At 55.2% G+C, this 25749-nt stretch overlaps 59 non-coding genes across 59 annotated transcripts; 47 read left to right on the forward strand and 12 right to left on the reverse strand.

Annotated features, from left to right (window-relative positions):
* Positions 1–207: 207 nt before the first annotated feature.
* Positions 208–280, reverse strand: Trnag-ucc. The gene has a single exon. It is a non-coding gene; the product is annotated as a tRNA-Gly (tRNA).
* Positions 281–627: 347 nt separating this feature from the next.
* Positions 628–697, forward strand: Trnag-gcc. Its single transcript has one exon. It is a non-coding gene; the product is annotated as a tRNA-Gly (tRNA).
* Positions 698–1455: 758 nt separating this feature from the next.
* Trnae-uuc lies at positions 1456–1527 on the forward strand. Its single transcript has one exon. It is a non-coding gene; the product is annotated as a tRNA-Glu (tRNA).
* Positions 1528–1727: 200 nt separating this feature from the next.
* Trnai-aau lies at positions 1728–1802 on the forward strand. The gene has a single exon. It is a non-coding gene; the product is annotated as a tRNA-Ile (tRNA).
* Positions 1803–2381: 579 nt separating this feature from the next.
* Positions 2382–2453, reverse strand: Trnag-ucc. Its single transcript has one exon. It is a non-coding gene; the product is annotated as a tRNA-Gly (tRNA).
* Positions 2454–2800: 347 nt separating this feature from the next.
* Positions 2801–2872, forward strand: Trnag-gcc. The gene has a single exon. It is a non-coding gene; the product is annotated as a tRNA-Gly (tRNA).
* Positions 2873–3253: 381 nt separating this feature from the next.
* Trnam-cau lies at positions 3254–3326 on the forward strand. The gene has a single exon. It is a non-coding gene; the product is annotated as a tRNA-Met (tRNA).
* Positions 3327–3629: 303 nt separating this feature from the next.
* On the forward strand, positions 3630–3701 carry Trnae-uuc. Its single transcript has one exon. It is a non-coding gene; the product is annotated as a tRNA-Glu (tRNA).
* Positions 3702–3899: 198 nt separating this feature from the next.
* Positions 3900–3973, forward strand: Trnai-aau. The gene has a single exon. It is a non-coding gene; the product is annotated as a tRNA-Ile (tRNA).
* A 582-nt stretch (positions 3974–4555) lies between these two features.
* Trnag-ucc lies at positions 4556–4627 on the reverse strand. The gene has a single exon. It is a non-coding gene; the product is annotated as a tRNA-Gly (tRNA).
* A 347-nt stretch (positions 4628–4974) lies between these two features.
* Trnag-gcc lies at positions 4975–5045 on the forward strand. The gene has a single exon. It is a non-coding gene; the product is annotated as a tRNA-Gly (tRNA).
* Positions 5046–5426: 381 nt separating this feature from the next.
* On the forward strand, positions 5427–5499 carry Trnam-cau. Its single transcript has one exon. It is a non-coding gene; the product is annotated as a tRNA-Met (tRNA).
* A 303-nt stretch (positions 5500–5802) lies between these two features.
* Positions 5803–5874, forward strand: Trnae-uuc. Its single transcript has one exon. It is a non-coding gene; the product is annotated as a tRNA-Glu (tRNA).
* Positions 5875–6072: 198 nt separating this feature from the next.
* Positions 6073–6146, forward strand: Trnai-aau. Its single transcript has one exon. It is a non-coding gene; the product is annotated as a tRNA-Ile (tRNA).
* A 582-nt stretch (positions 6147–6728) lies between these two features.
* On the reverse strand, positions 6729–6800 carry Trnag-ucc. Its single transcript has one exon. It is a non-coding gene; the product is annotated as a tRNA-Gly (tRNA).
* A 347-nt stretch (positions 6801–7147) lies between these two features.
* On the forward strand, positions 7148–7219 carry Trnag-gcc. The gene has a single exon. It is a non-coding gene; the product is annotated as a tRNA-Gly (tRNA).
* A 383-nt stretch (positions 7220–7602) lies between these two features.
* On the forward strand, positions 7603–7675 carry Trnam-cau. The gene has a single exon. It is a non-coding gene; the product is annotated as a tRNA-Met (tRNA).
* Positions 7676–7979: 304 nt separating this feature from the next.
* Trnae-uuc lies at positions 7980–8051 on the forward strand. The gene has a single exon. It is a non-coding gene; the product is annotated as a tRNA-Glu (tRNA).
* A 198-nt stretch (positions 8052–8249) lies between these two features.
* Trnai-aau lies at positions 8250–8323 on the forward strand. Its single transcript has one exon. It is a non-coding gene; the product is annotated as a tRNA-Ile (tRNA).
* A 581-nt stretch (positions 8324–8904) lies between these two features.
* Trnag-ucc lies at positions 8905–8976 on the reverse strand. The gene has a single exon. It is a non-coding gene; the product is annotated as a tRNA-Gly (tRNA).
* Positions 8977–9323: 347 nt separating this feature from the next.
* Positions 9324–9394, forward strand: Trnag-gcc. Its single transcript has one exon. It is a non-coding gene; the product is annotated as a tRNA-Gly (tRNA).
* A 381-nt stretch (positions 9395–9775) lies between these two features.
* Positions 9776–9848, forward strand: Trnam-cau. The gene has a single exon. It is a non-coding gene; the product is annotated as a tRNA-Met (tRNA).
* Positions 9849–10152: 304 nt separating this feature from the next.
* Positions 10153–10224, forward strand: Trnae-uuc. Its single transcript has one exon. It is a non-coding gene; the product is annotated as a tRNA-Glu (tRNA).
* Positions 10225–10422: 198 nt separating this feature from the next.
* On the forward strand, positions 10423–10496 carry Trnai-aau. The gene has a single exon. It is a non-coding gene; the product is annotated as a tRNA-Ile (tRNA).
* Positions 10497–11077: 581 nt separating this feature from the next.
* On the reverse strand, positions 11078–11149 carry Trnag-ucc. The gene has a single exon. It is a non-coding gene; the product is annotated as a tRNA-Gly (tRNA).
* A 347-nt stretch (positions 11150–11496) lies between these two features.
* On the forward strand, positions 11497–11567 carry Trnag-gcc. Its single transcript has one exon. It is a non-coding gene; the product is annotated as a tRNA-Gly (tRNA).
* Positions 11568–11948: 381 nt separating this feature from the next.
* Trnam-cau lies at positions 11949–12021 on the forward strand. Its single transcript has one exon. It is a non-coding gene; the product is annotated as a tRNA-Met (tRNA).
* Positions 12022–12324: 303 nt separating this feature from the next.
* Trnae-uuc lies at positions 12325–12396 on the forward strand. The gene has a single exon. It is a non-coding gene; the product is annotated as a tRNA-Glu (tRNA).
* Positions 12397–12594: 198 nt separating this feature from the next.
* Positions 12595–12668, forward strand: Trnai-aau. Its single transcript has one exon. It is a non-coding gene; the product is annotated as a tRNA-Ile (tRNA).
* A 581-nt stretch (positions 12669–13249) lies between these two features.
* On the reverse strand, positions 13250–13321 carry Trnag-ucc. The gene has a single exon. It is a non-coding gene; the product is annotated as a tRNA-Gly (tRNA).
* Positions 13322–13668: 347 nt separating this feature from the next.
* On the forward strand, positions 13669–13739 carry Trnag-gcc. Its single transcript has one exon. It is a non-coding gene; the product is annotated as a tRNA-Gly (tRNA).
* A 381-nt stretch (positions 13740–14120) lies between these two features.
* On the forward strand, positions 14121–14193 carry Trnam-cau. The gene has a single exon. It is a non-coding gene; the product is annotated as a tRNA-Met (tRNA).
* Positions 14194–14496: 303 nt separating this feature from the next.
* Positions 14497–14568, forward strand: Trnae-uuc. Its single transcript has one exon. It is a non-coding gene; the product is annotated as a tRNA-Glu (tRNA).
* A 198-nt stretch (positions 14569–14766) lies between these two features.
* Trnai-aau lies at positions 14767–14840 on the forward strand. The gene has a single exon. It is a non-coding gene; the product is annotated as a tRNA-Ile (tRNA).
* Positions 14841–15421: 581 nt separating this feature from the next.
* Positions 15422–15493, reverse strand: Trnag-ucc. Its single transcript has one exon. It is a non-coding gene; the product is annotated as a tRNA-Gly (tRNA).
* Positions 15494–15840: 347 nt separating this feature from the next.
* On the forward strand, positions 15841–15911 carry Trnag-gcc. The gene has a single exon. It is a non-coding gene; the product is annotated as a tRNA-Gly (tRNA).
* A 381-nt stretch (positions 15912–16292) lies between these two features.
* On the forward strand, positions 16293–16365 carry Trnam-cau. The gene has a single exon. It is a non-coding gene; the product is annotated as a tRNA-Met (tRNA).
* Positions 16366–16668: 303 nt separating this feature from the next.
* On the forward strand, positions 16669–16740 carry Trnae-uuc. The gene has a single exon. It is a non-coding gene; the product is annotated as a tRNA-Glu (tRNA).
* Positions 16741–16938: 198 nt separating this feature from the next.
* Trnai-aau lies at positions 16939–17012 on the forward strand. The gene has a single exon. It is a non-coding gene; the product is annotated as a tRNA-Ile (tRNA).
* A 581-nt stretch (positions 17013–17593) lies between these two features.
* Positions 17594–17665, reverse strand: Trnag-ucc. Its single transcript has one exon. It is a non-coding gene; the product is annotated as a tRNA-Gly (tRNA).
* A 347-nt stretch (positions 17666–18012) lies between these two features.
* Trnag-gcc lies at positions 18013–18083 on the forward strand. Its single transcript has one exon. It is a non-coding gene; the product is annotated as a tRNA-Gly (tRNA).
* A 381-nt stretch (positions 18084–18464) lies between these two features.
* Positions 18465–18537, forward strand: Trnam-cau. Its single transcript has one exon. It is a non-coding gene; the product is annotated as a tRNA-Met (tRNA).
* A 303-nt stretch (positions 18538–18840) lies between these two features.
* Positions 18841–18912, forward strand: Trnae-uuc. Its single transcript has one exon. It is a non-coding gene; the product is annotated as a tRNA-Glu (tRNA).
* Positions 18913–19110: 198 nt separating this feature from the next.
* Trnai-aau lies at positions 19111–19184 on the forward strand. The gene has a single exon. It is a non-coding gene; the product is annotated as a tRNA-Ile (tRNA).
* Positions 19185–19775: 591 nt separating this feature from the next.
* On the reverse strand, positions 19776–19847 carry Trnag-ucc. The gene has a single exon. It is a non-coding gene; the product is annotated as a tRNA-Gly (tRNA).
* Positions 19848–20194: 347 nt separating this feature from the next.
* Positions 20195–20265, forward strand: Trnag-gcc. Its single transcript has one exon. It is a non-coding gene; the product is annotated as a tRNA-Gly (tRNA).
* A 381-nt stretch (positions 20266–20646) lies between these two features.
* Positions 20647–20719, forward strand: Trnam-cau. Its single transcript has one exon. It is a non-coding gene; the product is annotated as a tRNA-Met (tRNA).
* A 303-nt stretch (positions 20720–21022) lies between these two features.
* Positions 21023–21094, forward strand: Trnae-uuc. Its single transcript has one exon. It is a non-coding gene; the product is annotated as a tRNA-Glu (tRNA).
* A 198-nt stretch (positions 21095–21292) lies between these two features.
* Trnai-aau lies at positions 21293–21366 on the forward strand. The gene has a single exon. It is a non-coding gene; the product is annotated as a tRNA-Ile (tRNA).
* Positions 21367–21947: 581 nt separating this feature from the next.
* On the reverse strand, positions 21948–22019 carry Trnag-ucc. Its single transcript has one exon. It is a non-coding gene; the product is annotated as a tRNA-Gly (tRNA).
* Positions 22020–22366: 347 nt separating this feature from the next.
* Positions 22367–22437, forward strand: Trnag-gcc. Its single transcript has one exon. It is a non-coding gene; the product is annotated as a tRNA-Gly (tRNA).
* Positions 22438–22818: 381 nt separating this feature from the next.
* On the forward strand, positions 22819–22891 carry Trnam-cau. The gene has a single exon. It is a non-coding gene; the product is annotated as a tRNA-Met (tRNA).
* A 303-nt stretch (positions 22892–23194) lies between these two features.
* Positions 23195–23266, forward strand: Trnae-uuc. The gene has a single exon. It is a non-coding gene; the product is annotated as a tRNA-Glu (tRNA).
* Positions 23267–23464: 198 nt separating this feature from the next.
* Positions 23465–23538, forward strand: Trnai-aau. Its single transcript has one exon. It is a non-coding gene; the product is annotated as a tRNA-Ile (tRNA).
* A 581-nt stretch (positions 23539–24119) lies between these two features.
* Positions 24120–24191, reverse strand: Trnag-ucc. Its single transcript has one exon. It is a non-coding gene; the product is annotated as a tRNA-Gly (tRNA).
* A 347-nt stretch (positions 24192–24538) lies between these two features.
* Positions 24539–24609, forward strand: Trnag-gcc. Its single transcript has one exon. It is a non-coding gene; the product is annotated as a tRNA-Gly (tRNA).
* A 381-nt stretch (positions 24610–24990) lies between these two features.
* On the forward strand, positions 24991–25063 carry Trnam-cau. Its single transcript has one exon. It is a non-coding gene; the product is annotated as a tRNA-Met (tRNA).
* Positions 25064–25366: 303 nt separating this feature from the next.
* On the forward strand, positions 25367–25438 carry Trnae-uuc. The gene has a single exon. It is a non-coding gene; the product is annotated as a tRNA-Glu (tRNA).
* Positions 25439–25636: 198 nt separating this feature from the next.
* Positions 25637–25710, forward strand: Trnai-aau. Its single transcript has one exon. It is a non-coding gene; the product is annotated as a tRNA-Ile (tRNA).
* The last annotated feature ends 39 nt before the right edge of the window (positions 25711–25749 follow it).

Raw genomic sequence — 25749 nt, forward strand, 5'->3', positions numbered from 1 at the left:
TGTCCCCTCCTTACCTCTCTCAGTCGTTTCTCGTGCTTGTCGTTTTGATATAGGCCGATTTGAGAGCGTCAGCTCTCGCGTCAGCCGAGCAAAGTCGAGACAAGTCGAGACACACTAAGGGCTGGTATGCAGCGAGTAAGAGGGCGAAAAAAACAATAATTTAAGAGCGCGTGGCAAAAGTACTCATACGCGAAATTAAAAGCCTGCTGCGGTGGCCGGGAATCGAACCCGGATCAACTGCTTGGAAGGCAAACTATGCTGACCATTACACCACCACCGCACAAGCGAGCGCCGCGCGTCCGCGCTGTGTCGGCTTCCCGCCATGTCGGCAGCGGCCGAAGGTGATCGTACCTGGCAGGCGCATTTCGAGGCAGGCTAGGGGAGCACATCCAGACGCATTCGGACAGCGTATCCGCGCACACTTCGCATCCTTTGGCAAGAGTTGGGCGCCGGCAACGCAAGAGTACGCAGAGGACCGCGTTCTGGCGGCATTTTTAAGCAGAGCAGTGCAGTGCAGGATTCAGCGTCTGCAGCATCTTTCCACAGAATGCTACGGCGCTTGACGGCAGTCCCACTTTCCCTTGAGACATCTGCGCGGCAAGCAGCGCCAAGTTACCGCTGGCCCGAGCATCGGTGGTTCAGTGGTAGAATGCTCGCCTGCCACGCGGGCGGCCGGGTTCGATTCCCGGCCGATGCATCATTTTGCTTTTCCCCGCGATAATGCTGCCGCGTGGCTTGAGCGCTTGAGATGCACGATCCACAAGAATGTGTAGCTGGATTTCCTTGAGAAGGACCGAGAACGCAGCACTCGCGGGTCCCCACTAGGACGCTCGCATCATGTTCTACAGACTAGCGTCGGCCTGGCCTCACAAGTTGCTGGGTCCGGGTGCCTCCGAGGCACTGAACTTCAACGACAAGGAGTGCTGCCTATCGTTGCAACAGCAGCAGCAGCACCGCAATCAACTGGGCCGGCAGTGCACGTGTAGCAACAGAACACGTTATCCAGGAAGTACAGTGTCTCTACGTCTAATATTGGGTAAGGTGTTTACCCAGTTTCCAGGACAAGCGGTGCACCCCGTGCCTCGGTAGCGCAGTAGGCAGCGCGTAAGTCTCATAATCTTAAGGTCGTGAGTTGATCCTCACCCGGGGCATTTAATTTTTCTGTGACATGGTGGTGCTGTTGCTAGGGCGCCAACGTATTTCTTGTTTGTTATCCACAGCGTTTCAACGCTTCAGCGGGAAAATGTTTACTTCCTGTTATTGCTACTTACAGCTTCCCTTTTCCTCTTCTCCCAGCAGAGCGTGAAGCCAAAAGCATTGCTCTGCGACGTTTGAGGTGCGCGCCTTGCCAGTCAGTATGTGCAAAGATGCTCGCAAAGAGAGGGGGGCGCCGACGCGGCACTCGACACGAAATGCGACAAGCGACCGTACGAACGGTCGAACGAAACGGCCACATCCGGTGTGGTCTAGTGGCTAGGATACCTGGCTTTCACCCAGGAGGCCCGGGTTCGATTCCCGGTACCGGAACGGAAATTTTTTCCACACGAATCGTGACAAGTTTGAGCTGTCCCGAGCGGCCGTTTCCCGTCCTGCTCGCAATATAGCTACTGTTTCGTGACCGTCAGCAGATATAGACTAGGGAAGCAGACACACGACGACCATAGAAATGGTGTGCGGCTTCATGCCACCTGTTTTCCAGCGTAGGGCTGAGCAACTGCATCTGCCGAGGCCCGTTAGCTCAGTTGGTTAGAGCGTCGTGCTAATAACGCGAAGGTCGTGGGTTCGATCCCCCCCACGGGCCACTACTCTTTTCCTACTACGAAAAGGCGGCGCCGATTTCAGCTGGCGAGTGTGGTGACCAAAAGATCATCACCCTGCGTGGAAGTTGATAGAGGATCCGAACCCGACTCGTCGGGGAGCGCTACAGCATTCACTCGGCAATGGCCATAATATCTTGAATACACTGGTTCTCAACCGATAAAGAGAAAATGAAAGAAAATGTCCGATTGCCGATGCGTAACAACTTTGGCCCTTGTCAGTACTTGGCGGGTGAGCGCATGGGAACACAGGGCGCTATTGGCACTTTTACTTCCTATTTTTGTTTCTCCTTTCTTTTCGGAGCTACAGCCCGATTCGGTCAGGGAGACGCCACCGTGAAATGAAGGGGGCGTGCTGTGTGTCCCTCCTTACCTCTCTCAGTCGTTTCTCGTGCTTGTCGTTTTGATATAGGCCGATTTGAGAGCGTCAGCTCTCGCGTCAGCCGAGCAAAGTCGAGACAAGTCGAGACACACTAAGGGCTGGTATGCAGCGAGTAAGAGGGCGAAAAAACAATAATTTAAGAGCGCGTGGCAAAAGTACTCATACGCGAAATTAAAGCCTGCTGCGGTGGCCGGGAATCGAACCCGGATCAACTGCTTGGAAGGCAACTATGCTGACCATTACACCACCACCGCACAAGCGAGCGCCGCGCGTCCGCGCTGTGTCGGCTTCCCGCCAGTCGGCAGCGGCCGAAGGTGATCGTACCTGGCAGGCGCATTTCGAGGCAGGCTAGGGGAGCACATCCAGACGCATTCGGGACAGCGTATCCGCGCACACTTCGCATCCTTTGGCAAGAGTTGGGCGCCGGCAACGCAAGAGTACGCAGAGGACCGCGTTCTGGCGGCATTTTTAAGCAGAGCAGTGCAGTGCAGGATTCAGCGTCTGCAGCATCTTTTCCACAGAATGCTACGGCGCTTGACGGCAGTCCCACTTTCCCTTGAGACATCTGCGCGGCAAGCAGCGCCAAGTTACCGCTGCCCGAGCATCGGTGGTTCAGTGGTAGAATGCTCGCCTGCCACGCGGGCGGCCCGGGTTCGATTCCCGGGCCGATGCATCATTTTGCTTTTCCCGCGATAATGCTGCCGCGTGGCTTGAGCGCTTGAGATGCACGATCCACAAGAATGTGTAGCTGGATTTCCCTTGAGAAGGACCGAGAACGCAGCACTCGCGGGTCCCCACTAGGACGCTCGCATCATGTTCTACAGACTAGCGTCGGCCTGGCCTCACAAGTTGCTGGGTCCGGGTGCCTCCGAGGCACTGAACTTCAACGACAAGGAGTGCTGCCTATCGTTGCAACAGCAGCAGCAGCACCGCAATCAACTGGGCCGGCAGTGCACGTGTAGCAACAGAACACGTTATCCAGGAAGTACAGTGTCTCTACGTCTAATATTGGGTAAGGTGTTTACCCAGTTTCCAGGACAAGCGGTGCACCCGTGCCTCGGTAGCGCAGTAGGCAGCGCGTAAGTCTCATAATCTTAAGGTCGTGAGTTTGATCCTCACCCGGGGCATTTAATTTTCTGTGACATGGTGGTGCTGTTGCTAGGGCGCCAACGTATTTCTTGTTTGTTATCCACAGCGTTTCAACGCTTCAGCGGGAAAATGTTTACTTCCTGTTATTGCTACTTACAGCTTCCCTTTTCCTCTTCTCCCAGCAGAGCGTGAAGCCAAAAGCATTGCTCTGCGACGTTTGAGGTGCGCGCCTTGCCAGTCAGTATGTGCAAAGATGCTCGCAAAGAGAGGGGGGCGCCGACGCGGCACTCGACACGAAATGCGACAAGCGACCGTACGAACGGTCGAACGAAACGGCCACATCCGGTGTGGTCTAGTGGCTAGGATACCTGGCTTTCACCCAGGAGGCCCGGGTTCGATTCCCGGTACCGGAACGGATTTTTTTCCACACGAATCGTGACAAGTTTGAGCTGTCCGAGCGGCCGTTTCCCGTCCTGCTCGCAATATAGCTACTGTTTCGTGACCGTCAGCAGAATATAGACTAGGGAAGCAGACACACGACGACCATAGAAATGGTGTGCGGCTTCATGCCACCTGTTTCCAGCGTAGGGCTGAGCAACTGCATCTGCCGAGGCCCGTTAGCTCAGTTGGTTAGAGCGTCGTGCTAATAACGCGAAGGTCGTGGGTTCGATCCCCCCACGGGCCACTACTCTTTTCCTACTACGAAAAGGCGGCGCCGATTTCAGCTGGCGAGTGTGGTGACCAAAAGATCATCACCCCTGCGTGGAAGTTGATAGAGGATCCGAACCCGACTCGTCGGGGAGCGCTACAGCATTCACTCGGCAATGGCCATAATATCTTGAATACACTGGTTCTCAACCGATAAAGAGAAAATGAAAGAAAATGTCCGATTGCCGATGCGTAACAACTTTGGCCCTTGTCAGTACTTGGGCGGGTGGAGCGCATGGGAACACAGGGCGCTATTGGCACTTTACTTCCTATTTTTGTTTCTCCTTTCTTTTCGGAGCTACAGCCCGATTCGGTCAGGGAGACGCCACCGTGAAATGAAGGGGGCGTGCTGTGTGTCCCTCCTTACCTCTCTCAGTCGTTTCTCGTGCTTGTCGTTTTGATATAGGCCGATTTGAGAGCGTCAGCTCTCGCGTCAGCCGAGCAAAGTCGAGACAAGTCGAGACACACTAAGGGCTGGTATGCAGCGAGTAAGAGGGCGAAAAAACAATAATTTAAGAGCGCGTGGCAAAAGTACTCATACGCGAAATTAAAAGCCTGCTGCGGTGGCCGGGAATCGAACCCGGATCAACTGCTTGGAAGGCAACTATGCTGACCATTACACCACCACCGCACAAGCGAGCGCCGCGCGTCCGCGCTGTGTCGGCTTCCCGCCAGTCGGCAGCGGCCGAAGGTGATCGTACCTGGCAGGCGCATTTCGAGGCAGGCTAGGGGAGCACATCCAGACGCATTCGGACAGCGTATCCGCGCACACTTCGCATCCTTTGGCAAGAGTTGGGCGCCGGCAACGCAAGAGTACGCAGAGGACCGCGTTCTGGCGGCATTTTTAAGCAGAGCAGTGCAGTGCAGGATTCAGCGTCTGCAGCATCTTTTCCACAGAATGCTACGGCGCTTGACGGCAGTCCCACTTTCCCTTGAGACATCTGCGCGGCAAGCAGCGCCAAGTTACCGCTGGCCCGAGCATCGGTGGTTCAGTGGTAGAATGCTCGCCTGCCACGCGGGCGGCCCGGGTTCGATTCCCGGCCGATGCATCATTTTGCTTTTCCCGCGATAATGCTGCCGCGTGGCTTGAGCGCTTGAGATGCACGATCCACAAGAATGTGTAGCTGGATTTCCCTTGAGAAGGACCGAGAACGCAGCACTCGCGGGTCCCCACTAGGACGCTCGCATCATGTTCTACAGACTAGCGTCCGGCCTGGCCTCACAAGTTGCTGGTCCGGGTGCCTCCGAGGCACTGAACTTCAACGACAAGGAGTGCTGCCTATCGTTGCAACAGCAGCAGCAGCACCGCAATCAACTGGGCCGGCAGTGCACGTGTAGCAACAGAACACGTTATCCAGGAAGTACAGTGTCTCTACGTCTAATATTGGGTAAGGTGTTTACCCAGTTTCCAGGACAAGCGGTGCACCCGTGCCTCGGTAGCGCAGTAGGCAGCGCGTAAGTCTCATAATCTTAAGGTCGTGAGTTTGATCCTCACCCGGGGCATTTAATTTTCTGTGACATGGTGGTGCTGTTGCTAGGGCGCCAACGTATTTCTTGTTTGTTATCCACAGCGTTTCAACGCTTCAGCGGGAAAATGTTTACTTCCTGTTATTGCTACTTACAGCTTCCCTTTTCCTCTTCTCCCAGCAGAGCGTGAAGCCAAAAGCATTGCTCTGCGACGTTTGAGGTGCGCGCCTTGCCAGTCAGTATGTGCAAAGATGCTCGCAAAGAGAGGGGGGCGCCGACGCGGCACTCGACACGAAATGCGACAAGCGACCGTACGAACGGTCGAACGAAACGGCCACATCCGGTGTGGTCTAGTGGCTAGGATACCTGGCTTTCACCCAGGAGGCCCGGGTTCGATTCCCGGTACCGGAACGGAATTTTTTCCACACGAATCGTGACAAGTTTGAGCTGTCCGAGCGGCCGTTTCCCGTCCTGCTCGCAATATAGCTACTGTTTCGTGACCGTCAGCAGAATATAGACTAGGGAAGCAGACACACGACGACCATAGAAATGGTGTGCGGCTTCATGCCACCTGTTTCCAGCGTAGGGCTGAGCAACTGCATCTGCCGAGGCCCGTTAGCTCAGTTGGTTAGAGCGTCGTGCTAATAACGCGAAGGTCGTGGGTTCGATCCCCCCACGGGCCACTACTCTTTTCCTACTACGAAAAGGCGGGCGCCGATTTCAGCTGGCGAGTGTGGTGACCAAAAGATCATCACCCTGCGTGGAAGTTGATAGAGGATCCGAACCCGACTCGTCGGGGAGCGCTACAGCATTCACTCGGCAATGGCCATAATATCTTGAATACACTGGTTCTCAACCGATAAAGAGAAAATGAAAGAAAATGTCCGATTGCCGATGCGTAACAACTTTGGCCCTTGTCAGTACTTGGGCGGGTGAGCGCATGGGAACACAGGGCGCTATTGGCACTTTTACTTCCTATTTTTGTTTCTCCTTTCTTTTCGGAGCTACAGCCCGATTCGGTCAGGGAGACGCCACCGTGAAATGAAGGGGGCGTGCTGTGTGTCCCTCCTTACCTCTCTCAGTCGTTTCTCGTGCTTGTCGTTTTGATATAGGCCGATTTGAGAGCGTCAGCTCTCGCGTCAGCCGAGCAAAGTCGAGACAAGTCGAGACACACTAAGGGCTGGTATGCAGCGAGTAAGAGGGCGAAAAAACAATAATTTAAGAGCGCGTGGCAAAAGTACTCATACGCGAAATTAAAAGCCTGCTGCGGTGGCCGGGAATCGAACCCGGATCAACTGCTTGGAAGGCAACTATGCTGACCATTACACCACCACCGCACAAGCGAGCGCCGCGCGTCCGCGCTGTGTCGGCTTCCCGCCAGTCGGCAGCGGCCGAAGGTGATCGTACCTGGCAGGCGCATTTCGAGGCAGGCTAGGGGAGCACATCCAGACGCATTCGGACAGCGTATCCGCGCACACTTCGCATCCTTTGGCAAGAGTTGGGCGCCGGCAACGCAAGAGTACGCAGAGGACCGCGTTCTGGCGGCATTTTTAAGCAGAGCAGTGCAGTGCAGGATTCAGCGTCTGCAGCATCTTTTCCACAGAATGCTACGGCGCTTGACGGCAGTCCCACTTTCCCTTGAGACATCTGCGCGGCAAGCAGCGCCAAGTTACCGCTGGCCCGAGCATCGGTGGTTCAGTGGTAGAATGCTCCGCCTGCCACGCGGGCGGCCCGGGTTCGATTCCCGGCCGATGCATCATTTTGCTTTTCCCGCGATAATGCTGCCGCGTGGCTTGAGCGCTTGAGATGCACGATCCACAAGAATGTGTAGCTGGATTTCCCTTGAGAAGGACCGAGAACGCAGCACTCGCGGGTCCCCACTAGGACGCTCGCATCATGTTCTACAGACTAGCGTCGGCCTGGCCTCACAAGTTGCTGGGTCCGGGTGCCTCCGAGGGCACTGAACTTCAACGACAAGGAGTGCTGCCTATCGTTGCAACAGCAGCAGCAGCACCGCAATCAACTGGGCCGGCAGTGCACGTGTAGCAACAGAACACGTTATCCAGGAAGTACAGTGTCTCTACGTCTAATATTGGGTAAGGTGTTTACCCAGTTTCCAGGACAAGCGGTGCACCCGTGGCCTCGGTAGCGCAGTAGGCAGCGCGTAAGTCTCATAATCTTAAGGTCGTGAGTTCGATCCTCACCCGGGGCATTTAATTTTCTGTGACATGGGTGGTGCTGTTGCTAGGGCGCCAACGTATTTCTTGTTTGTTATCCACAGCGTTTCAACGCTTCAGCGGGAAAATGTTTACTTCCTGTTATTGCTACTTACAGCTTCCCTTTTCCTCTTCTCCCAGCAGAGCGTGAAGCCAAAAGCATTGCTCTGCGACGTTTGAGGTGCGCGCCTTGCCAGTCAGTATGTGCAAAGATGCTCGCAAAGAGAGGGGGGCGCCGACGCGGCACTCGACACGAAATGCGACAAGCGACCGTACGAACGGTCGAACGAAACGGCCACATCCGGTGTGGTCTAGTGGCTAGGATACCTGGCTTTCACCCAGGAGGCCCGGGTTCGATTCCCGGTACCGGAACGGAATTTTTTCCACACGAATCGTGACAAGTTTGAGCTGTCCGAGCGGCCGTTTCCCGTCCTGCTCGCAATATAGCTACTGTTTCGTGACCGTCAGCAGAATATAGACTAGGGAAGCAGACACACGACGACCATAGAAATGGTGTGCGGCTTCATGCCACCTGTTTCCAGCGTAGGGCTGAGCAACTGCATCTGCCGAGGCCCGTTAGCTCAGTTGGTTAGAGCGTCGTGCTAATAACGCGAAGGTCGTGGGTTCGATCCCCCCACGGGCCACTACTCTTTTCCTACTACGAAAAGGCGGCGCCGATTTCAGCTGGCGAGTGTGGTGACCAAAAGATCATCACCCTGCGTGGAAGTTGATAGAGGATCCGAACCCGACTCGTCGGGGAGCGCTACAGCATTCACTCGGCAATGGCCATAATATCTTGAATACACTGGTTCTCAACCGATAAAGAGAAAATGAAAGAAAATGTCCGATTGCCGATGCGTAACAACTTTGGCCCTTGTCAGTACTTGGGCGGGTGAGCGCATGGGAACACAGGGCGCTATTGGCACTTTTACTTCCTATTTTTGTTTCTCCTTTCTTTTCGGAGCTACAGCCCGATTCGGTCAGGGAGACGCCACCGTGAAATGAAGGGGGCGTGCTGTGTGTCCCTCCTTACCTCTCTCAGTCGTTTCTCGTGCTTGTCGTTTTGATATAGGCCGATTTGAGAGCGTCAGCTCTCGCGTCAGCCGAGCAAAGTCGAGACAAGTCGAGACACACTAAGGGCTGGTATGCAGCGAGTAAGAGGGCGAAAAAACAATAATTTAAGAGCGCGTGGCAAAAGTACTCATACGCGAAATTAAAAGCCTGCTGCGGTGGCCGGGAATCGAACCCGGATCAACTGCTTGGAAGGCAACTATGCTGACCATTACACCACCACCGCACAAGCGAGCGCCGCGCGTCCGCGCTGTGTCGGCTTCCCGCCAGTCGGCAGCGGCCGAAGGTGATCGTACCTGGCAGGCGCATTTCGAGGCAGGCTAGGGGAGCACATCCAGACGCATTCGGACAGCGTATCCGCGCACACTTCGCATCCTTTGGCAAGAGTTGGGCGCCGGCAACGCAAGAGTACGCAGAGGACCGCGTTCTGGCGGCATTTTTAAGCAGAGCAGTGCAGTGCAGGATTCAGCGTCTGCAGCATCTTTTCCACAGAATGCTACGGCGCTTGACGGCAGTCCCACTTTCCCTTGAGACATCTGCGCGGCAAGCAGCGCCAAGTTACCGCTGGCCCGAGCATCGGTGGTTCAGTGGTAGAATGCTCGCCTGCCACGCGGGCGGCCCGGGTTCGATTCCCGGCCGATGCATCATTTTGCTTTTCCCGCGATAATGCTGCCGCGTGGCTTGAGCGCTTGAGATGCACGATCCACAAGAATGTGTAGCTGGATTTCCCTTGAGAAGGACCGAGAACGCAGCACTCGCGGGTCCCCACTAGGACGCTCGCATCATGTTCTACAGACTAGCGTCGGCCTGGCCTCACAAGTTGCTGGGTCCGGGTGCCTCCGAGGCACTGAACTTCAACGACAAGGAGTGCTGCCTATCGTTGCAACAGCAGCAGCAGCACCGCAATCAACTGGGCCGGCAGTGCACGTGTAGCAACAGAACACGTTATCCAGGAAGTACAGTGTCTCTACGTCTAATATTGGGTAAGGTGTTTACCCAGTTTCCAGGACAAGCGGTGCACCCGTGCCTCGGTAGCGCAGTAGGCAGCGCGTAAGTCTCATAATCTTAAGGTCGTGAGTTTGATCCTCACCCGGGGCATTTAATTTTCTGTGACATGGTGGTGCTGTTGCTAGGGCGCCAACGTATTTCTTGTTTGTTATCCACAGCGTTTCAACGCTTCAGCGGGAAAATGTTTACTTCCTGTTATTGCTACTTACAGCTTCCCTTTTCCTCTTCTCCCAGCAGAGCGTGAAGCCAAAAGCATTGCTCTGCGACGTTTGAGGTGCGCGCCTTGCCAGTCAGTATGTGCAAAGATGCTCGCAAAGAGAGGGGGGGCGCCGACGCGGCACTCGACACGAAATGCGACAAGCGACCGTACGAACGGTCGAACGAAACGGCCACATCCGGTGTGGTCTAGTGGCTAGGATACCTGGCTTTCACCCAGGAGGCCCGGGTTCGATTCCCGGTACCGGAACGGAATTTTTTCCACACGAATCGTGACAAGTTTGAGCTGTCCGAGCGGCCGTTTCCCGTCCTGCTCGCAATATAGCTACTGTTTCGTGACCGTCAGCAGAATATAGACTAGGGAAGCAGACACACGACGACCATAGAAATGGTGTGCGGCTTCATGCCACCTGTTTCCAGCGTAGGGCTGAGCAACTGCATCTGCCGAGGCCCGTTAGCTCAGTTGGTTAGAGCGTCGTGCTAATAACGCGAAGGTCGTGGGTTCGATCCCCCCACGGGCCACTACTCTTTTCCTACTACGAAAAGGCGGCGCCGATTTCAGCTGGCGAGTGTGGTGACCAAAAGATCATCACCCTGCGTGGAAGTTGATAGAGGATCCGAACCCGACTCGTCGGGGAGCGCTACAGCATTCACTCGGCAATGGCCATAATATCTTGAATACACTGGTTCTCAACCGATAAAGAGAAAATGAAAGAAAATGTCCGATTGCCGATGCGTAACAACTTTGGCCCTTGTCAGTACTTGGGCGGGTGAGCGCATGGGAACACAGGGCGCTATTGGCACTTTTACTTCCTATTTTTGTTTCTCCTTTCTTTTCGGAGCTACAGCCCGATTCGGTCAGGGAGACGCCACCGTGAAATGAAGGGGGCGTGCTGTGTGTCCCTCCTTACCTCTCTCAGTCGTTTCTCGTGCTTGTCGTTTTGATATAGGCCGATTTGAGAGCGTCAGCTCTCGCGTCAGCCGAGCAAAGTCGAGACAAGTCGAGACACACTAAGGGCTGGTATGCAGCGAGTAAGAGGGCGAAAAAACAATAATTTAAGAGCGCGTGGCAAAAGTACTCATACGCGAAATTAAAAGCCTGCTGCGGTGGCCGGGAATCGAACCCGGATCAACTGCTTGGAAGGCAACTATGCTGACCATTACACCACCACCGCACAAGCGAGCGCCGCGCGTCCGCGCTGTGTCGGCTTCCCGCCAGTCGGCAGCGGCCGAAGGTGATCGTACCTGGCAGGCGCATTTCGAGGCAGGCTAGGGGAGCACATCCAGACGCATTCGGACAGCGTATCCGCGCACACTTCGCATCCTTTGGCAAGAGTTGGGCGCCGGCAACGCAAGAGTACGCAGAGGACCGCGTTCTGGCGGCATTTTTAAGCAGAGCAGTGCAGTGCAGGATTCAGCGTCTGCAGCATCTTTTCCACAGAATGCTACGGCGCTTGACGGCAGTCCCACTTTCCCTTGAGACATCTGCGCGGCAAGCAGCGCCAAGTTACCGCTGGCCCGAGCATCGGTGGTTCAGTGGTAGAATGCTCGCCTGCCACGCGGGCGGCCCGGGTTCGATTCCCGGCCGATGCATCATTTTGCTTTTCCCGCGATAATGCTGCCGCGTGGCTTGAGCGCTTGAGATGCACGATCCACAAGAATGTGTAGCTGGATTTCCCTTGAGAAGGACCGAGAACGCAGCACTCGCGGGTCCCCACTAGGACGCTCGCATCATGTTCTACAGACTAGCGTCGGCCTGGCCTCACAAGTTGCTGGGTCCGGGTGCCTCCGAGGCACTGAACTTCAACGACAAGGAGTGCTGCCTATCGTTGCAACAGCAGCAGCAGCACCGCAATCAACTGGGCCGGCAGTGCACGTGTAGCAACAGAACACGTTATCCAGGAAGTACAGTGTCTCTACGTCTAATATTGGGTAAGGTGTTTACCCAGTTTCCAGGACAAGCGGTGCACCCGTGCCTCGGTAGCGCAGTAGGCAGCGCGTAAGTCTCATAATCTTAAGGTCGTGAGTTTGATCCTCACCCGGGGCATTTAATTTTCTGTGACATGGTGGTGCTGTTGCTAGGGCGCCAACGTATTTCTTGTTTGTTATCCACAGCGTTTCAACGCTTCAGCGGGAAAATGTTTACTTCCTGTTATTGCTACTTACAGCTTCCCTTTTCCTCTTCTCCCAGCAGAGCGTGAAGCCAAAAGCATTGCTCTGCGACGTTTGAGGTGCGCGCCTTGCCAGTCAGTATGTGCAAAGATGCTCGCAAAGAGAGGGGGGCGCCGACGCGGCACTCGACACGAAATGCGACAAGCGACCGTACGAACGGTCGAACGAAACGGCCACATCCGGTGTGGTCTAGTGGCTAGGATACCTGGCTTTCACCCAGGAGGCCCGGGTTCGATTCCCGGTACCGGAACGGAATTTTTTCCACACGAATCGTGACAAGTTTGAGCTGTCCGAGCGGCCGTTTCCCGTCCTGCTCGCAATATAGCTACTGTTTCGTGACCGTCAGCAGAATATAGACTAGGGAAGCAGACACACGACGACCATAGAAATGGTGTGCGGCTTCATGCCACCTGTTTCCAGCGTAGGGCTGAGCAACTGCATCTGCCGAGGCCCGTTAGCTCAGTTGGTTAGAGCGTCGTGCTAATAACGCGAAGGTCGTGGGTTCGATCCCCCCACGGGCCACTACTCTTTTCCTACTACGAAAAGGCGGCGCCGATTTCAGCTGGCGAGTGTGGTGACCAAAAGATCATCACCCTGCGTGGAAGTTGATAGAGGATCCGAACCCGACTCGTCGGGGAGCGCTACAGCATTCACTCGGCAATGGCCATAATATCTTGAATACACTGGTTCTCAACCGATAAAGAGAAAATGAAAGAAAATGTCCGATTGCCGATGCGTAACAACTTTGGCCCTTGTCAGTACTTGGGCGGGTGAGCGCATGGGAACACAGGGCGCTATTGGCACTTTTACTTCCTATTTTTGTTTCTCCTTTCTTTTCGGAGCTACAGCCCGATTCGGTCAGGGAGACGCCACCGTGAAATGAAGGGGGCGTGCTGTGTGTCCCTCCTTACCTCTCTCAGTCGTTTCTCGTGCTTGTCGTTTTGATATAGGCCGATTTGAGAGCGTCAGCTCTCGCGTCAGCCGAGCAAAGTCGAGACAAGTCGAGACACACTAAGGGCTGGTATGCAGCGAGTAAGAGGGCGAAAAAACAATAATTTAAGAGCGCGTGGCAAAAGTACTCATACGCGAAATTAAAAGCCTGCTGCGGTGGCCGGGAATCGAACCCGGATCAACTGCTTGGAAGGCAACTATGCTGACCATTACACCACCACCGCACAAGCGAGCGCCGCGCGTCCGCGCTGTGTCGGCTTCCCGCCAGTCGGCAGCGGCCGAAGGTGATCGTACCTGGCAGGCGCATTTCGAGGCAGGCTAGGGGAGCACATCCAGACGCATTCGGACAGCGTATCCGCGCACACTTCGCATCCTTTGGCAAGAGTTGGGCGCCGGCAACGCAAGAGTACGCAGAGGACCGCGTTCTGGCGGCATTTTTAAGCAGAGCAGTGCAGTGCAGGATTCAGCGTCTGCAGCATCTTTTCCACAGAATGCTACGGCGCTTGACGGCAGTCCCACTTTCCCTTGAGACATCTGCGCGGCAAGCAGCGCCAAGTTACCGCTGGCCCGAGCATCGGTGGTTCAGTGGTAGAATGCTCGCCTGCCACGCGGGCGGCCCGGGTTCGATTCCCGGCCGATGCATCATTTTGCTTTTCCCGCGATAATGCTGCCGCGTGGCTTGAGCGCTTGAGATGCACGATCCACAAGAATGTGTAGCTGGATTTCCCTTGAGAAGGACCGAGAACGCAGCACTCGCGGGTCCCCACTAGGACGCTCGCATCATGTTCTACAGACTAGCGTCGGCCTGGCCTCACAAGTTGCTGGGTCCGGGTGCCTCCGAGGCACTGAACTTCAACGACAAGGAGTGCTGCCTATCGTTGCAACAGCAGCAGCAGCACCGCAATCAACTGGGCCGGCAGTGCACGTGTAGCAACAGAACACGTTATCCAGGAAGTACAGTGTCTCTACGTCTAATATTGGGTAAGGTGTTTACCCAGTTTCCAGGACAAGCGGTGCACCCGTGCCTCGGTAGCGCAGTAGGCAGCGCGTAAGTCTCATAATCTTAAGGTCGTGAGTTTGATCCTCACCCGGGGCATTTAATTTTCTGTGACATGGTGGTGCTGTTGCTAGGGCGCCAACGTATTTCTTGTTTGTTATCCACAGCGTTTCAACGCTTCAGCGGGAAAATGTTTACTTCCTGTTATTGCTACTTACAGCTTCCCTTTTCCTCTTCTCCCAGCAGAGCGTGAAGCCAAAAGCATTGCTCTGCGACGTTTGAGGTGCGCGCCTTGCCAGTCAGTATGTGCAAAGATGCTCGCAAAGAGAGGGGGGCGCCGACGCGGCACTCGACACGAAATGCGACAAGCGACCGTACGAACGGTCGAACGAAACGGCCACATCCGGTGTGGTCTAGTGGCTAGGATACCTGGCTTTCACCCAGGAGGCCCGGGTTCGATTCCCGGTACCGGAACGGAATTTTTTCCACACGAATCGTGACAAGTTTGAGCTGTCCGAGCGGCCGTTTCCCGTCCTGCTCGCAATATAGCTACTGTTTCGTGACCGTCAGCAGAATATAGACTAGGGAAGCAGACACACGACGACCATAGAAATGGTGTGCGGCTTCATGCCACCTGTTTCCAGCGTAGGGCTGAGCAACTGCATCTGCCGAGGCCCGTTAGCTCAGTTGGTTAGAGCGTCGTGCTAATAACGCGAAGGTCGTGGGTTCGATCCCCCCACGGGCCACTACTCTTTTCCTACTACGAAAAGGCGGCGCCGATTTCAGCTGGCGAGTGTGGTGACCAAAAGATCATCACCCTGCGTGGAAGTTGATAGAGGATCCGAACCCGACTCGTCGGGGAGCGCTACAGCATTCACTCGGCAATGGCCATAATATCTTGAATACACTGGTTCTCAACCGATAAAGAGAAAATGAAAGAAAATGTCCGATTGCCGATGCGTAACAACTTTGGCCCTTGTCAGTACTTGGGCGGGTGAGCGCATGGGAACACAGGGCGCTATTGGCACTTTTACTTCCTATTTTTGTTTCTCCTTTCTTTTCGGAGCTACAGCCCGATTCGGTCAGGGAGACGCCACCGTGAAATGAAGGGGGCGTGCTGTGTGTCCCTCCTTACCTCTCTCAGTCGTTTCTCGTGCTTGTCGTTTTGATATAGGCCGATTTGAGAGCGTCAGCTCTCGCGTCAGCCGAGCAAAGTCGAGACAAGTCGAGACACACTAAGGGCTGGTATGCAGCGAGTAAGAGGGCGAAAAAACAATAATTTAAGAGCGCGTGGCAAAAGTACTCATACGCGAAATTAAAAGCCTGCTGCGGTGGCCGGGAATCGAACCCGGATCAACTGCTTGGAAGGCAACTATGCTGACCATTACACCACCACCGCACAAGCGAGCGCCGCGCGTCCGCGCTGTGTCGGCTTCCCGCCAGTCGGCAGCGGCCGAAGGTGATCGTACCTGGCAGGCGCATTTCGAGGCAGGCTAGGGGAGCACATCCAGACGCATTCGGACAGCGTATCCGCGCACACTTCGCATCCTTTGGCAAGAGTTGGGCGCCGGCAACGCAAGAGTACGCAGAGGACCGCGTTCTGGCGGCATTTTTAAGCAGAGCAGTGCAGTGCAGGATTCAGCGTCTGCAGCATCTTTTCCACAGAATGCTACGGCGCTTGACGGCAGTCCCACTTTCCCTTGAGACATCTGCGCGGCAAGCAGCGCCAAGTTACCGCTGGCCCGAGCATCGGTGGTTCAGTGGTAGAATGCTCGCCTGCCACGCGGGCGGCCCGGGTTCGATTCCCGGCCGATGCATCATTTTGCTTTTCCCGCGATAATGCTGCCGCGTGGCTTGAGCGCTTGAGATGCACGATCCACAAGAATGTGTAGCTGGATTTCCCTTGAGAAGGACCGAGAACGCAGCACTCGCGGGTCCCCACTAGGACGCTCGCATCATGTTCTACAGACTAGCGTCGGCCTGGCCTCACAAGTTGCTGGGTCCGGGTGCCTCCGAGGCACTGAACTTCAACGACAAGGAGTGCTGCCTATCGTTGCAACAGCAGCAGCAGCACCGCAATCAACTGGGCCGGCAGTGCACGTGTAGCAACAGAACACGTTATCCAGGAAGTACAGTGTCTCTACGTCTAATATTGGGTAAGGTGTTTACCCAGTTTCCAGGACAAGCGGTGCACCCGTGCCTCGGTAGCGCAGTAGGCAGCGCGTAAGTCTCATAATCTTAAGGTCGTGAGTTCGATCCTCACCCGGGGCATTTAATTTTCTGTGACATGGTGGTGCTGTTGCTAGGGCGCCAACGTATTTCTTGTTTGTTATCCACAGCGTTTCAACGCTTCAGCGGGAAAATGTTTACTTCCTGTTATTGCTACTTACAGCTTCCCTTTTCCTCTTCTCCCAGCAGAGCGTGAAGCCAAAAGCATTGCTCTGCGACGTTTGAGGTGCGCGCCTTGCCAGTCAGTATGTGCAAAGATGCTCGCAAAGAGAGGGGGGCGCCGACGCGGCACTCGACACGAAATGCGACAAGCGACCGTACGAACGGTCGAACGAAACGGCCACATCCGGTGTGGTCTAGTGGCTAGGATACCTGGCTTTCACCCAGGAGGCCCGGGTTCGATTCCCGGTACCGGAACGGAATTTTTTCCACACGAATCGTGACAAGTTTGAGCTGTCCGAGCGGCCGTTTCCCGTCCTGCTCGCAATATAGCTACTGTTTCGTGACCGTCAGCAGAATATAGACTAGGGAAGCAGACACACGACGACCATAGAAATGGTGTGCGGCTTCATGCCACCTGTTTCCAGCGTAGGGCTGAGCAACTGCATCTGCCGAGGCCCGTTAGCTCAGTTGGTTAGAGCGTCGTGCTAATAACGCGAAGGTCGTGGGTTCGATCCCCCCACGGGCCACTACTCTTTTCCTACTACGAAAAGGCGGCGCCGATTTCAGCTGGCGAGTGTGGTGACCAAAAGATCATCACCCTGCGTGGAAGTTGATAGAGGATCCGAACCCGACTCGTCGGGGAGCGCTACAGCATTCACTCGGCAATGGCCATAATATCTTGAATACACTGGTTCTCAACCGATAAAGAGAAAATGAAAGAAAATGTCCGATTGCCGATGCGTAACAACTTTGGCCCTTGTCAGTACTTGGGCGGGTGAGCGCATGGGAACACAGGGCGCTATTGGCACTTTTACTTCCTATTTTTGTTTCTCCTTTCTTTTCGGAGCTACAGCCCGATTCGGTCAGGGAGACGCCACCGTGAAATGAAGGGGGCGTGCTGTGTGTCCCTCCTTACCTCTCTCAGTCGTTTCTCGTGCTTGTCGTTTTGATATAGGCCGATTTGAGAGCGTCAGCTCTCGCGTCAGCCGAGCAAAGTCGAGACAAGTCGAGACACACTAAGGGCTGGTATGCAGCGAGTAAGAGGGCGAAAAAACAATAATTTAAGAGCGCGTGGCAAAAGTACTCATACGCGAAATTAAAAGCCTGCTGCGGTGGCCGGGAATCGAACCCGGATCAACTGCTTGGAAGGCAACTATGCTGACCATTACACCACCACCGCACAAGCGAGCGCCGCGCGTCCGCGCTGTGTCGGCTTCCCGCCAGTCGGCAGCGGCCGAAGGTGATCGTACCTGGCAGGCGCATTTCGAGGCAGGCTAGGGGAGCACATCCAGACGCATTCGGACAGCGTATCCGCGCACACTTCGCATCCTTTGGCAAGAGTTGGGCGCCGGCAACGCAAGAGTACGCAGAGGACCGCGTTCTGGCGGCATTTTTAAGCAGAGCAGTGCAGTGCAGGATTCAGCGTCTGCAGCATCTTTTCCACAGAATGCTACGGCGCTTGACGGCAGTCCCACTTTCCCTTGAGACATCTGCGCGGCAAGCAGCGCCAAGTTACCGCTGGCCCGAGCATCGGTGGTTCAGTGGTAGAATGCTCGCCTGCCACGCGGGCGGCCCGGGTTCGATTCCCGGCCGATGCATCATTTTGCTTTTCCCGCGATAATGCTGCCGCGTGGCTTGAGCGCTTGAGATGCACGATCCACAAGAATGTGTAGCTGGATTTCCCTTGAGAAGGACCGAGAACGCAGCACTCGCGGGTCCCCACTAGGACGCTCGCATCATGTTCTACAGACTAGCGTCGGCCTGGCCTCACAAGTTGCTGGGTCCGGGTGCCTCCGAGGCACTGAACTTCAACGACAAGGAGTGCTGCCTATCGTTGCAACAGCAGCAGCAGCACCGCAATCAACTGGGCCGGCAGTGCACGTGTAGCAACAGAACACGTTATCCAGGAAGTACAGTGTCTCTACGTCTAATATTGGGTAAGGTGTTTACCCAGTTTCCAGGACAAGCGGTGCACCCGTGCCTCGGTAGCGCAGTAGGCAGCGCGTAAGTCTCATAATCTTAAGGTCGTGAGTTTGATCCTCACCCGGGGCATTTAATTTTCTGTGACATGGTGGTGCTGTTGCTAGGGCGCCAACGTATTTCTTGTTTGTTATCCACAGCGTTTCAACGCTTCAGCGGGAAAATGTTTACTTCCTGTTATTGCTACTTACAGCTTCCCTTTTCCTCTTCTCCCAGCAGAGCGTGAAGCCAAAAGCATTGCTCTGCGACGTTTGAGGTGCGCGCCTTGCCAGTCAGTATGTGCAAAGATGCTCGCAAAGAGAGGGGGGCGCCGACGCGGCACTCGACACGAAATGCGACAAGCGACCGTACGAACGGTCGAACGAAACGGCCACATCCGGTGTGGTCTAGTGGCTAGGATACCTGGCTTTCACCCAGGAGGCCCGGGTTCGATTCCCGGTACCGGAACGGAATTTTTTCCACACGAATCGTGACAAGTTTGAGCTGTCCGAGCGGCCGTTTCCCGTCCTGCTCGCAATATAGCTACTGTTTCGTGACCGTCAGCAGAATATAGACTAGGGAAGCAGACACACGACGACCATAGAAATGGTGTGCGGCTTCATGCCACCTGTTTCCAGCGTAGGGCTGAGCAACTGCATCTGCCGAGGCCCGTTAGCTCAGTTGGTTAGAGCGTCGTGCTAATAACGCGAAGGTCGTGGGTTCGATCCCCCCACGGGCCACTACTCTTTTCCTACTACGAAAAGGCGGCGCCGATTTCAGCTGGCGAGTGTGGTGACCAAAAGATCATCACCCTGCGTGGAAGTTGATAGAGGATCCGAACCCGACTCGTCGGGGAGCGCTACAGCATTCACTCGGCAATGGCCATAATATCTTGAATACACTGGTTCTCAACCGATAAAGAGAAAATGAAAGAAAATGTCCGATTGCCGATGCGTAACAACTTTGGCCCTTGTCAGTACTTGGGCGGGTGAGCGCATGGGAACACAGGGCGCTATTGGCACTTTTACTTCCTATTTTTGTTTCTCCTTTCTTTTCGGAGCTACAGCCCGATTCGGTCAGGGAGACGCCACCGTGAAATGAAGGGGGCGTGCTGTGTGTCCCTCCTTACCTCTCTCAGTCGTTTCTCGTGCTTGTCGTTTTGATATAGGCCGATTTGAGAGCGTCAGCTCTCGCGTCAGCCGAGACAAGTCGAGACAAGTCGAGACAAGTCGAGACACACTAAGGGCTGGTATGCAGCGAGTAAGAGGGCGAAAAAACAATAATTTAAGAGCGCGTGGCAAAAGTACTCATACGCGAAATTAAAAGCCTGCTGCGGTGGCCGGGAATCGAACCCGGATCAACTGCTTGGAAGGCAACTATGCTGACCATTACACCACCACCGCACAAGCGAGCGCCGCGCGTCCGCGCTGTGTCGGCTTCCCGCCAGTCGGCAGCGGCCGAAGGTGATCGTACCTGGCAGGCGCATTTCGAGGCAGGCTAGGGGAGCACATCCAGACGCATTCGGACAGCGTATCCGCGCACACTTCGCATCCTTTGGCAAGAGTTGGGCGCCGGCAACGCAAGAGTACGCAGAGGACCGCGTTCTGGCGGCATTTTTAAGCAGAGCAGTGCAGTGCAGGATTCAGCGTCTGCAGCATCTTTTCCACAGAATGCTACGGCGCTTGACGGCAGTCCCACTTTCCCTTGAGACATCTGCGCGGCAAGCAGCGCCAAGTTACCGCTGGCCCGAGCATCGGTGGTTCAGTGGTAGAATGCTCGCCTGCCACGCGGGCGGCCCGGGTTCGATTCCCGGCCGATGCATCATTTTGCTTTTCCCGCGATAATGCTGCCGCGTGGCTTGAGCGCTTGAGATGCACGATCCACAAGAATGTGTAGCTGGATTTCCCTTGAGAAGGACCGAGAACGCAGCACTCGCGGGTCCCCACTAGGACGCTCGCATCATGTTCTACAGACTAGCGTCGGCCTGGCCTCACAAGTTGCTGGGTCCGGGTGCCTCCGAGGCACTGAACTTCAACGACAAGGAGTGCTGCCTATCGTTGCAACAGCAGCAGCAGCACCGCAATCAACTGGGCCGGCAGTGCACGTGTAGCAACAGAACACGTTATCCAGGAAGTACAGTGTCTCTACGTCTAATATTGGGTAAGGTGTTTACCCAGTTTCCAGGACAAGCGGTGCACCCGTGCCTCGGTAGCGCAGTAGGCAGCGCGTAAGTCTCATAATCTTAAGGTCGTGAGTTTGATCCTCACCCGGGGCATTTAATTTTCTGTGACATGGTGGTGCTGTTGCTAGGGCGCCAACGTATTTCTTGTTTGTTATCCACAGCGTTTCAACGCTTCAGCGGGAAAATGTTTACTTCCTGTTATTGCTACTTACAGCTTCCCTTTTCCTCTTCTCCCAGCAGAGCGTGAAGCCAAAAGCATTGCTCTGCGACGTTTGAGGTGCGCGCCTTGCCAGTCAGTATGTGCAAAGATGCTCGCAAAGAGAGGGGGGCGCCGACGCGGCACTCGACACGAAATGCGACAAGCGACCGTACGAACGGTCGAACGAAACGGCCACATCCGGTGTGGTCTAGTGGCTAGGATACCTGGCTTTCACCCAGGAGGCCCGGGTTCGATTCCCGGTACCGGAACGGAATTTTTTCCACACGAATCGTGACAAGTTTGAGCTGTCCGAGCGGCCGTTTCCCGTCCTGCTCGCAATATAGCTACTGTTTCGTGACCGTCAGCAGAATATAGACTAGGGAAGCAGACACACGACGACCATAGAAATGGTGTGCGGCTTCATGCCACCTGTTTCCAGCGTAGGGCTGAGCAACTGCATCTGCCGAGGCCCGTTAGCTCAGTTGGTTAGAGCGTCGTGCTAATAACGCGAAGGTCGTGGGTTCGATCCCCCCACGGGCCACTACTCTTTTCCTACTACGAAAAGGCGGCGCCGATTTCAGCTGGCGAGTGTGGTGACCAAAAGATCATCACCCTGCGTGGAAGTTGATAGAGGATCCGAACCCGACTCGTCGGGGAGCGCTACAGCATTCACTCGGCAATGGCCATAATATCTTGAATACACTGGTTCTCAACCGATAAAGAGAAAATGAAAGAAAATGTCCGATTGCCGATGCGTAACAACTTTGGCCCTTGTCAGTACTTGGGCGGGTGAGCGCATGGGAACACAGGGCGCTATTGGCACTTTTACTTCCTATTTTTGTTTCTCCTTTCTTTTCGGAGCTACAGCCCGATTCGGTCAGGGAGACGCCACCGTGAAATGAAGGGGGCGTGCTGTGTGTCCCTCCTTACCTCTCTCAGTCGTTTCTCGTGCTTGTCGTTTTGATATAGGCCGATTTGAGAGCGTCAGCTCTCGCGTCAGCCGAGCAAAGTCGAGACAAGTCGAGACACACTAAGGGCTGGTATGCAGCGAGTAAGAGGGCGAAAAAACAATAATTTAAGAGCGCGTGGCAAAAGTACTCATACGCGAAATTAAAAGCCTGCTGCGGTGGCCGGGAATCGAACCCGGATCAACTGCTTGGAAGGCAACTATGCTGACCATTACACCACCACCGCACAAGCGAGCGCCGCGCGTCCGCGCTGTGTCGGCTTCCCGCCAGTCGGCAGCGGCCGAAGGTGATCGTACCTGGCAGGCGCATTTCGAGGCAGGCTAGGGGAGCACATCCAGACGCATTCGGACAGCGTATCCGCGCACACTTCGCATCCTTTGGCAAGAGTTGGGCGCCGGCAACGCAAGAGTACGCAGAGGACCGCGTTCTGGCGGCATTTTTAAGCAGAGCAGTGCAGTGCAGGATTCAGCGTCTGCAGCATCTTTTCCACAGAATGCTACGGCGCTTGACGGCAGTCCCACTTTCCCTTGAGACATCTGCGCGGCAAGCAGCGCCAAGTTACCGCTGGCCCGAGCATCGGTGGTTCAGTGGTAGAATGCTCGCCTGCCACGCGGGCGGCCCGGGTTCGATTCCCGGCCGATGCATCATTTTGCTTTTCCCGCGATAATGCTGCCGCGTGGCTTGAGCGCTTGAGATGCACGATCCACAAGAATGTGTAGCTGGATTTCCCTTGAGAAGGACCGAGAACGCAGCACTCGCGGGTCCCCACTAGGACGCTCGCATCATGTTCTACAGACTAGCGTCGGCCTGGCCTCACAAGTTGCTGGGTCCGGGTGCCTCCGAGGCACTGAACTTCAACGACAAGGAGTGCTGCCTATCGTTGCAACAGCAGCAGCAGCACCGCAATCAACTGGGCCGGCAGTGCACGTGTAGCAACAGAACACGTTATCCAGGAAGTACAGTGTCTCTACGTCTAATATTGGGTAAGGTGTTTACCCAGTTTCCAGGACAAGCGGTGCACCCGTGCCTCGGTAGCGCAGTAGGCAGCGCGTAAGTCTCATAATCTTAAGGTCGTGAGTTTGATCCTCACCCGGGGCATTTAATTTTCTGTGACATGGTGGTGCTGTTGCTAGGGCGCCAACGTATTTCTTGTTTGTTATCCACAGCGTTTCAACGCTTCAGCGGGAAAATGTTTACTTCCTGTTATTGCTACTTACAGCTTCCCTTTTCCTCTTCTCCCAGCAGAGCGTGAAGCCAAAAGCATTGCTCTGCGACGTTTGAGGTGCGCGCCTTGCCAGTCAGTATGTGCAAAGATGCTCGCAAAGAGAGGGGGGCGCCGACGCGGCACTCGACACGAAATGCGACAAGCGACCGTACGAACGGTCGAACGAAACGGCCACATCCGGTGTGGTCTAGTGGCTAGGATACCTGGCTTTCACCCAGGAGGCCCGGGTTCGATTCCCGGTACCGGAACGGAATTTTTTCCACACGAATCGTGACAAGTTTGAGCTGTCCGAGCGGCCGTTTCCCGTCCTGCTCGCAATATAGCTACTGTTTCGTGACCGTCAGCAGAATATAGACTAGGGAAGCAGACACACGACGACCATAGAAATGGTGTGCGGCTTCATGCCACCTGTTTCCAGCGTAGGGCTGAGCAACTGCATCTGCCGAGGCCCGTTAGCTCAGTTGGTTAGAGCGTCGTGCTAATAACGCGAAGGTCGTGGGTTCGATCCCCCCACGGGCCACTACTCTTTTCCTACTACGAAAAGGCGGCGCCGATTTCAGCTGGCGAGTGTGGTGACCAAAAGATCATCACCCTGCGTGGAAGTTGATAGAGGATCCGAACCCGACTCGTCGGGGAGCGCTACAGCATTCACTCGGCAATGGCCATAATATCTTGAATACACTGGTTCTCAACCGATAAAGAGAAAATGAAAGAAAATGTCCGATTGCCGATGCGTAACAACTTTGGCCCTTGTCAGTACTTGGGCGGGTGAGCGCATGGGAACACAGGGCGCTATTGGCACTTTTACTTCCTATTTTTGTTTCTCCTTTCTTTTCGGAGCTACAGCCCGATTCGGTCAGGGAGACGCCACCGTGAAATGAAGGGGGCGTGCTGTGTGTCCCTCCTTACCTCTCTCAGTCGTTTCTCGTGCTTGTCGTTTTGATATAGGCCGATTTGAGAGCGTCAGCTCTCGCGTCAGCCGAGCAAAGTCGAGACAAGTCGAGACACACTAAGGGCTGGTATGCAGCGAGTAAGAGGGCGAAAAAACAATAATTTAAGAGCGCGTGGCAAAAGTACTCATACGCGAAATTAAAAGCCTGCTGCGGTGGCCGGGAATCGAACCCGGATCAACTGCTTGGAAGGCAACTATGCTGACCATTACACCACCACCGCACAAGCGAGCGCCGCGCGTCCGCGCTGTGTCGGCTTCCCGCCAGTCGGCAGCGGCCGAAGGTGATCGTACCTGGCAGGCGCATTTCGAGGCAGGCTAGGGGAGCACATCCAGACGCATTCGGACAGCGTATCCGCGCACACTTCGCATCCTTTGGCAAGAGTTGGGCGCCGGCAACGCAAGAGTACGCAGAGGACCGCGTTCTGGCGGCATTTTTAAGCAGAGCAGTGCAGTGCAGGATTCAGCGTCTGCAGCATCTTTTCCACAGAATGCTACGGCGCTTGACGGCAGTCCCACTTTCCCTTGAGACATCTGCGCGGCAAGCAGCGCCAAGTTACCGCTGGCCCGAGCATCGGTGGTTCAGTGGTAGAATGCTCGCCTGCCACGCGGGCGGCCCGGGTTCGATTCCCGGCCGATGCATCATTTTGCTTTTCCCGCGATAATGCTGCCGCGTGGCTTGAGCGCTTGAGATGCACGATCCACAAGAATGTGTAGCTGGATTTCCCTTGAGAAGGACCGAGAACGCAGCACTCGCGGGTCCCCACTAGGACGCTCGCATCATGTTCTACAGACTAGCGTCGGCCTGGCCTCACAAGTTGCTGGGTCCGGGTGCCTCCGAGGCACTGAACTTCAACGACAAGGAGTGCTGCCTATCGTTGCAACAGCAGCAGCAGCACCGCAATCAACTGGGCCGGCAGTGCACGTGTAGCAACAGAACACGTTATCCAGGAAGTACAGTGTCTCTACGTCTAATATTGGGTAAGGTGTTTACCCAGTTTCCAGGACAAGCGGTGCACCCGTGCCTCGGTAGCGCAGTAGGCAGCGCGTAAGTCTCATAATCTTAAGGTCGTGAGTTTGATCCTCACCCGGGGCATTTAATTTTCTGTGACATGGTGGTGCTGTTGCTAGGGCGCCAACGTATTTCTTGTTTGTTATCCACAGCGTTTCAACGCTTCAGCGGGAAAATGTTTACTTCCTGTTATTGCTACTTACAGCTTCCCTTTTCCTCTTCTCCCAGCAGAGCGTGAAGCCAAAAGCATTGCTCTGCGACGTTTGAGGTGCGCGCCTTGCCAGTCAGTATGTGCAAAGATGCTCGCAAAGAGAGGGGGGCGCCGACGCGGCACTCGACACGAAATGCGACAAGCGACCGTACGAACGGTCGAACGAAACGGCCACATCCGGTGTGGTCTAGTGGCTAGGATACCTGGCTTTCACCCAGGAGGCCCGGGTTCGATTCCCGGTACCGGAACGGAATTTTTTCCACACGAATCGTGACAAGTTTGAGCTGTCCGAGCGGCCGTTTCCCGTCCTGCTCGCAATATAGCTACTGTTTCGTGACCGTCAGCAGAATATAGACTAGGGAAGCAGACACACGACGACCATAGAAATGGTGTGCGGCTTCATGCCACCTGTTTCCAGCGTAGGGCTGAGCAACTGCATCTGCCGAGGCCCGTTAGCTCAGTTGGTTAGAGCGTCGTGCTAATAACGCGAAGGTCGTGGGTTCGATCCCCCCACGGGCCACTACTCTTTTCCTACTACGAAAAGGCGGCGCCGATTTCA

Source organism: Schistocerca piceifrons, unplaced genomic scaffold (genome assembly GCF_021461385.2).
Source record: "Schistocerca piceifrons isolate TAMUIC-IGC-003096 unplaced genomic scaffold, iqSchPice1.1 HiC_scaffold_458, whole genome shotgun sequence".
Taxonomy (NCBI): domain Eukaryota; kingdom Metazoa; phylum Arthropoda; class Insecta; order Orthoptera; family Acrididae; genus Schistocerca; species Schistocerca piceifrons.